This window comes from Leptonychotes weddellii, chromosome 4, assembly GCF_054177405.1.
Source record: "Leptonychotes weddellii isolate Sample4059 chromosome 4, ASM5417740v2, whole genome shotgun sequence".
NCBI lineage: Eukaryota > Metazoa > Chordata > Mammalia > Carnivora > Phocidae > Leptonychotes > Leptonychotes weddellii.
In genome coordinates, this window is record NC_138372.1 from 28,821,336 (window position 1) to 28,830,005 (window position 8,670).

The 8,670-nt window shown below is 38.0% G+C and overlaps 1 long non-coding RNA gene across 1 annotated transcript in view; it reads left to right on the forward strand.

The window, feature by feature from the left end:
- Positions 1-8,162, forward strand: part of LOC102727927 (uncharacterized) — a 12,270-nt gene extending 4,108 nt beyond the window's left edge. Inside the window, exon 3 of the long non-coding RNA XR_014144833.1 lies at positions 7,676-8,162. This is a non-coding gene — a long non-coding RNA (uncharacterized LOC102727927). The remainder of the gene's footprint in view (positions 1-7,675) is intronic.
- Positions 8,163-8,670: the final 508 nt, after the last annotated feature.

The following is an 8,670-nucleotide window of genomic DNA, read 5'->3' on the forward strand; positions in this document are numbered from 1 at the left end:
CCCCACAGCCTCCCTCTTCTTTTTATCTCCCCATATCTGCCCGCAGAATCACGGCTCTCTGCTTCATACCTCAGAACCAACCCCCTGTGATAGTCTGTTTGTAGAGATCCAGATCTATCTTCTTACATCTCAGGCTGATTTCATGGGTGTTCAGAGTGGTCTGGTAGATATCCAGCTCAATTCCATGGACCAGTTGGAATAGGGTCCCCTACTCCTCCGCCATCTTTTCCTCCCCCTTAAGTGCATTCTTTAGAAGTTCCTTTTTAATGCCTCTTAAGACATTCCATTTATTTTTTCACAATTGTATGTTATTTCCAGATAATTTCTTTGCTTGATTATCTTATAATTGCATCTTTTATTTTCTCAAATGATTTATGTATTGGTGCTCTGGTTCTGTGTCTAGTAGTTTCAATATCTATAGTTGTTCGTAGTCTAAATTTGTTTCCTGCTGACTCTCACCTTTGGTTACTTTAATTGTTAGCTCACTGATTGATCTTAATATGTATGAGTCCTATGGGACATTTTCCTCCAGAGGGAATTTGCTTCTGTTTCTGCCAGTAGCTTAGAGGATGCTACTAGATGATTCCCGTTCCTTAGAGTCAGTCTAACCTCCCCACCCTGCAGCTGGCACAGGTTCTGTATGACATAGCAGTGCTGCTGTTGGCATCTTTCTGTGGGGCAAACCTAAGCCTTCCAACTGCCTGCCACTCTGATACCAGCTCACTCTGTGGTTTTGTTTTATTTTTCATTTTCAGTTGTGGGGAAAAGAATAGTCCTTTTTCAGTTGTTTCTAGTTAGGTGAAATTCCTTGTTTTTGTAAAATAATGTTATTGGCCTGTAAAACTTACACATATTTTTATATCTGGGTTAGTATTTTTCAACTTTACTAGTAATCCAAGAAATGTCTATTATAAAATATTGAAATGGCATTTTGGCCACCTGAAAATGGTAGATATGTGCTTTTTTAAAAATGTCATTCTGCCACAAACCTTTCGAGGGCTTTTGGAAATATGTGTCAAAAGTCTTTAAAGTGTGGGGTGCCTAGGTGGCTCAGTCAGTTGGGCATCTGCCTTCAGCCCAGGTCATGATCCTGGGGTCCTGGAATTGAGCCCCCCATCAGGCTCCCTGCTGAGCGGGGAGCCTGCTTCTCCCTCTCCCACTCCCCCTGCTTGTGTGCTCTTTCTCTCTCTCTGTCAAATAAATAAATAAATACAGTCTTTAAAAAAAAAGTCTTTAAAGTGCCTATATCTTTGACCTAGTAATTCTACTTCTAGGAATTTACCCAAAGAAAAAAGTTGATAAGTGCATACAATTTAAATACAATGATATAACTTGCATTGAGTAATAGTAATAGTCAGTATAGTGATAAAAACTGGGAAGCAATTGAAGTGTTCAATATAGGGAGACTGTTAAATAAATTATGTAACCATAAGGTAACCATTCTGTGGCTATTAACAAGGTGTAGATGAATATTTACTAATAAAGGGAAAAGTTCATGATACTGTAAATGAAAAATATTTTTTAAGTTGTAAAGAATATTCCCAATTTAAAAAATCTACATATATATGCCAAAATATAAATAGCAGTTATTTGGGGGGCAATGTGATTATATATTATGTATTTTTTTCTGTAGTTTTCTCTTATTTTCTATAGCACTTTTGTTATCAGAAAAAAGTAGCAAATGAAATGTGGGAGGGAGTTATTAGAGATGTTTGTTGTTTTATTATCAAGTTTTCTTTCCATAGATGAATAGTAATTAATTAGCACATACTCTGGGCAGGGGGAAGGTCATGATTTAAAGGTCTAGCCTAGAAATACAGGCTAGCATTCCATCAAACCAGTGGGCTAGATCAGTGGGGTTTTTTTCAAATTTTTAAATTTAAATTCAATTAGCCAAAGTATAATACATCATTAGTTTTTGATATAATATTCAATAATTCATTAGTTGTGTAGATCAGTGCTTTTTTATATATATAAAAAGAATATATAGCATTGAAAAATAATCCCAGCCAAGTGGTACTACAATTGTATTGCACAGGCATTCTAGAAGCAAGGAATATGAAGAAGAACCATGGGACACCTGGGTGGCTCAGTCAGTTAAGCGTCTGACTCTTGATCTCAGGCCAGGTCTTGATCTCAGTGTCATGAGTTCAAGCCCCACATTACGCTCCATGCTGGGCATGGAGACTACTTAAAAAAGAAGAGGAGGAAGAGGAAGAAGAAGAACCAGAGGTTGTGCTTTCTTTATATAAGACCAAATAGATCAGAGGCTTAGAGTATATAGTTATATCAGCAGCTAATTTATGTGGGCCTATACTACTCACTGTGTGTAGGATCATTATAAATATGAGACATCTTAACACTGCCAGTGATTTTTCCACACGATCTGTAGTGGTACAGCCATATATAGACTTGATGTTGCTTTTTCTTTAATAGCTGAAATAAAACATAGGGTTGGGTATTAAAAACTGTGGTTTTAGGCATTTATAATAACATCTCTATTATATTTAGGAATAAATTTTAGAAAATAACAAAGTGTAACTGATGTGATCATTCATTATTGACTAAGAACAAATCCAATTTTATTTTTGTGAATTTGTAAAACAAACTCTTTAACAAATATTGTCAATCTCCCAATATTCAAGACCAGGTCAAAATATTAGCAATATTTCTATATTCAAGACCAACTTGAATATTTTCATTTTTACAGCCAGTTCCCAAAAGCTTCTCATAATTAAGAATGAAAACAAGTGCTCCAGTATGAACATGTCTAATTATTGGGCATTTATTTTGATCAGCTTTGTTTCTGAAGTTGTTGTATCTCTGGATTTAGAATTTTGCATTAATTCACTTCATTATAACAAATGCTTTATATAGGAAATAAGTTTGTGAGGATTCTGAAACAGAATAAGACAGGGGCTAGGTATCCAGAACATATGTCTTAAGCGTGTCTTGTTAACATTTAAACTGCCATTTATTTTACTATCAAAAATGGGTTTATTCAGGAAAAGCAGAGAACTGCAAGTAGGGACAAGCAAACTAAGGCAAAGCCGTAGACAAGTCTGGAGAACACAGGAGAGGAATGCTCTCTTATAGAGGAAAGGAGTGGGGGAAATTGGGAGGGCTGTTACAAACAAAAAGTCCATCAGAGTAAACTGGGAGTTCAGAGTATAGTGCCTATTCATTGGCTGAGTTGTGACAGTCTCTCATTGGCTGGGCTATTGTCAGGGCAGGAGAAAACCTTTCTTCCTCCTGCTGGGATAATAAAGTAGTAGCTAAAGTAGTGTCCACTTGGAAGGTACAACAGGTGCTTTTCTTGTTGGGTCTGCAGTTGACCCAGTGGTAGAGTGTGAGAGCTCTCCCTGCCGAACGAGGTTTCCTTTTATTAATTTTCAGTCTTTAAGTCACATATAATATATAGTCCTAGAAAATAAGAGTTACAATTATTATACGCTAAATATTGATGATGTTGATTTCAAGACTGAAATATCATTAGTGAATTATTATAAGGCTTTACAAAAGGCACCGAATTTCATTCTTAGAGTCTCCCCACAGTACAACTTATTCTTTCTTCTTAGAACTATAATGCATCCAATAACCACACTAAAAGATCTATCACATCTTTATTCATAGTAGTTGTTTTATAGTGCAATAATTGAGAAGAAAAGCACTAGCTTTTCAGTAATCCCATAAAATGATTTTCATTTTGTGGGACATGTGCTTGCCTATTGCCCAAACTGCCAGTTCTTCCCAAGAGCATTTTAAGACCTGGTCACTTATGAGGCACCTGGGTGGCTCAGTTGGTTAAGCATCTGCCTTTGGCTGAGCTCATGATCCTGGGGTCCTGAGATGGAGTCCCTCATTTGGCTCCCTGCTCAGCGGGGAGCCTGCTTCTGCCTCTCCCAATGCCCTCCCCCCCAACTCATGCTCTCTCTCTCTCTCTCGTATGCTCTCTTGCTCTCTCTCAAATAAATAAATAAAATCTTAAAAAAAAAAAAAGACCTAGTCACTCTTGGGGCACATGGTTGGCTCAGTCAGTTAAGCGTCCAACTCTTGATCTCAGCTCAGGTCTTGATCTCAGAGTCCTGAGTTCAAACCCTGTGTTGGGCTCCATGCTAAGCAAGGAGCCTACTTTAAAAAATAAAAAATAAAATAAATAAATAAAAAGAAAGAAAAAGACCTAGCCACTCTATTTGGGTATGAATGCAGCTGTATTTGCTCTTGGTAGTTAGTCTGTAAGATAGTTCAAGAATCTACAAGTGTGCTTAAAAATAGAAATGATATCTTCCTAATCAAATGAAAACTTTACATTTTGTGAACATGGGGGTCAGAAGGTTGTTAATATGATCAGAAGGGTTATGAACTCCTAAGGAAATAGTTATTGTTTTTAAAAATAATCATTGCATATTGACATCTTTTATTCTCATTTTGGTTTGTATTTTCTCTGTTTATTTCAGATGTATCCCAAGTACCTAGACCACTGTTCTTTAAATGGGTTTTAAATTTAGACATTTCTTGTTTATTTCTTTTAACTGAAGTATAGTTGACACAGAAGTTTATTTTATTAAATGTTGTTTTGCCATCCTGTGAGATGATCATATAGGTTTTCGTCTTTCACTTGTTATGATTACAGAAGTAATAGATTTTCTAATGACAGTTGTTCAAAGAACCAAAATCCTCTTTACCTAAAAGAAACTTATTGAAGGATATTTGGTAGCTCACAGAATCTCCTCAAAGGCCAGAAAGACAACCTGGAAGCCACACAATTTGGAACAATGCCCAAATCACACAACTGGACCATCCCAGTGGAGAGACCACTGCTGCAGAGCAGACACCCAGTTTGCACTGCTGACGCAGGGCTGCAGACACCACCCCTAGAACATTTGCTCTACTGCCTCTGGAACTGGATGCCTCTGCTGTCATCCTTACCATTTCCAGCCATTAGCTTCTGAATTAAAGACTTGTGCATGTGCATCTGGTTGGCTAACCAAGGGACACTGGCAAGTGAGTTTCTGGCTTCTATCTTGAAGACACACAGATGCATAAAGTGAAGAATTTCCTAGACATAGGGTGTTTAAAGTTGCTGTGTTGCCAAAAAGAATGACAGATCAAGGAACCTTTAGATTTGTTTAATAATAAAGATACCTGTTAGCCTGCCTAATTAGGCAGAGTTCAGTGAACTTAATGCTGAATTATAACTTTAAAATGAAATGGAACGTGGCTGTGTAGATAAATAAGTACATAAAGAAAATGGACATCTCCAAGTATGTATCTAAAACACATATAACACTATGGGTCTGTGTACGGTTGTGGGGAGTGAGGAATGGGGAGTAGTTAAGGCTGAAACACAAGTTTGGGGCAGCTGGATGATAATGATACTCTTCACTGAGATAAGTAACAGGAGATGGAGATGTATACATGTGTGTTTGTGGAGGGGGAGTTAGAAGACATTTTGAAGTTCCTGTGGGACATCCAATTAAAGAAGTCTAGAAGGAAGTTAGATATCAAGGTCTGAGACAGATCCAGGTTAAAGATACATGGTGAGTTGTCACCATGTATATGGTCATTAAAGTCAAGGGCTTGGTTGAGATCATCCAGCCGATATGTGACAAGAGAAGAAAAAGAAGGTAACTAGAGAAAACCCTTGAGGAACACAGATATTTAAGGAATGGTCACAAAAAGAGGGGCCAGAGTAGAGGTTATGTTGCAGGAAGGCAAGATGGTATAGACCAATGAGGAGGCAGAGGTGGGATGGTGGCTCAGAATAGTGGTGGCAGCAGAGAGAGAAGAGATCTTTAGGAAGATTTAGTGATGGAGCGGGTGTGAGAGATGACACAGAGGAAGTAAATGATGATACCTATTTTGCTGACTTGAACATCCAAGAGGTTGGAGGTGTGGTTTCTTGAGTTAGGGAACGTTGGGAGAAGCAGGTTTGGAAAGGGAGATAAAGTCAGAATTGAGGAGGTTGATTTAGATGGCTTTGAAATATCCAAGTAGATTTTTATTTCATTTGGTAAATATTTATCAATTACCTACTTCATACTGAATGTTCATCAAGTAGATAGTGGGGTCTAGAACTCTAGGCCTGGCTAGAGGTCTTGGCTGCCAAAGTGCTTTTAAGAGTTGCCAGCATTTGGGGATGCCTGGGTGGCTCAGTCAGTTAAGCGTCTGCCTTCAGCTCAGGTCATAATCCCAGGGTCCTGGGATCGAGTCCCACATTAGGCTCCTTGCTCAGCGGGGAGCCTGCTTCTCCCTCTGCCTGCCACTCCCCCTGCTTGTGCGCTGTCTCTTTCTCTAACAAATAAATAAATAAAATCTTTAAAAAAAAAAGAGCTTCCAGCATTTGGATGGCATTTGAGGCTGTCAGCATAGATGGGATCGTATAGAGAGAGTGAGAAGAGAGCCTGGGATCCAACCCAGGGAACCCCAACATTGATGGGTAGAGAAAGAGCTTGAGAGTGATCAGAGAGGTAGGGAAAAAACTGGATTACTATGATAGCCAGACTCTAGGAGTAGAGTTTTGAGGAAAACCATGTGGTTATTGGGGCCAAATAATACCAAGAAGTGAAGCATAAAAATGATTGAAAACTTTCCATTGGATTTATGAGCAAGGAAGTCATTAGTTATCTTAATGAGGATGAATTTCTAGAATTGGGAGTGTTAGATCAAAGGATGTTTGATAAATACTGCCAAATTGTTCTCCAAAGAAGTTTTTACTAATTTATACTCTTTCCATCAGTATAGGCGGGTCCTGTTTCCTCACACTCTCATTAATAATGGGTATTATAAGTCTTAATCTTTATACAATGGATAGAAGAAAATAGTATCTTATTACCTGAATGTCCATTTCTTTGATAATTTGTGAGGCATTTATTTTTCTTCTAGGAATTACTTAGATCATTTTTCACTTGTCCATTTTTTTTTTAAGATTTTTTATTTATTTGACAAAGATAGACACAGCGAGAGAGGGAACACAAGCAGGGGCAGTGGGAGAAGGAGAAGCAGACTCCCCGCTGAGCAGGGAGCCCGATGTGGGACTCGATCCCAGGACCCTGGGATCATGACCTGAGCCAAAGGCAGACGCTTAACGACTGAGCCACCCAGGCACCCTCACTTGTCCGTTTTTAAAAGATTTTGTTTATTTATTTACTTATTTATTTAGAGAGTGGGTGAAGGGACAGAGGGAGAGAGAGAATCTCAAGCAGACTCAGCACTGAGTGCAGAGCCCGACAGGGGGCTTGATCCCACAACCCTGAGATCATGACCTGAGCAAAAATCAAGACTCCGATACCCAACCGACTGAGCCACCCAGGCACCCCTCACTTGTCCATTTTTAACTGGGGCATTTTATCTTCTAATTGCTTTTTTTAAATTTATTTTTTATTATGTTCAATTAGCCAATATCTAATACATCATTAGCTTTTGATGTAGTGTTCAACAATTCATTAGTTGCATATGCTTTTAAGAGCTCTTTGTATTATTAGGGTTAGTGAACCTCTGCATAAGATAATATGTATCTTTTAAAATATTTTAATTCTTTAATTACTCTTACAGCTTAGGGCAGAACTCTGAAGTCTCCTCTATTCTACCTTTTTCAGTGTTTCTAAGTTTACCCTTTGTACCACAAACATTGGTGTAGATGATTAAGAGGAACTACTGTTCATTGGTCTTTTAGGAACCTGTTACATTCAAGGATGTGGCCATGGACTTCACCGAGGAGGAGTGGGGGCAACTAGACCCTGTACAAAGGGCCCTGTACAAAGAGGTGATGCTGGAGATCTATGGCAACCTGGTCTTAGTGGGTAAGGACAACTACTCTTTGGAGGATTTTTGTTTCATGGTTGTTAAAACCTGTGGGCTCTTAAAGTATTTAACTAAGCAAGGGCTTGAGATTCAAATATCAGAGTGTCCAAATCACTGTTTTTAAAAATTTGATTATTGAAGTATAGTTGACATAAAATGTTATATTAGTTTCAGGTGTACAACATGGTGATTTGACAGTTCTATACATTACACAACACTCACCGTGATAAATGTACTTACCATCTGTTGCCATGCAATGTTATTACAATATCATTGACTATCCCTATTCTTTAGTATTCATCTCCATGATTTATGTTTTTTATAACAGGAAGTTTGGACCTCTTAATCCCCTTCGCCTACTTTGCCCCTCCCCCCTTCCCTCTGGCAACTACCAGTTTGTTCTGTGTTTATGAAAGTGTTTTCTGTTATTGTTGTTGCTGCTTAATTTTTTTTTTTTTTAGATTCCACATGTAAGTGAAATCATATAGTATTTGTCTTTCTTTGTCTGACTTATTTCACTTAGCATAATACTCTAAGTCCATCCATGCTACTGCAGATTTTCAGATCTTATTTTTTATGGCTGAGTAATATTCCTGTGTGTGTGTGTGTGTGTGTGTGTGTGTGTGTGTGTGTGTGTACTTCATCTTCCTTATCCATTCGTCTATCAGTGGACATTTGGATTGCTTCCATTATCTTGGCTATTGTAAATAATGCTGCAATGAACATAGGGCTGTGTATATCTTTTTGAATAATATTTTTGTTTAAATACCCAGTAGTGGAATTACTGGATCATATAGTAATATTTTTGTTTTTAAATTTTTGAGGAATCTCTGTACTGTTTTCCACAGTGGTTGCAACCAGTTTGCA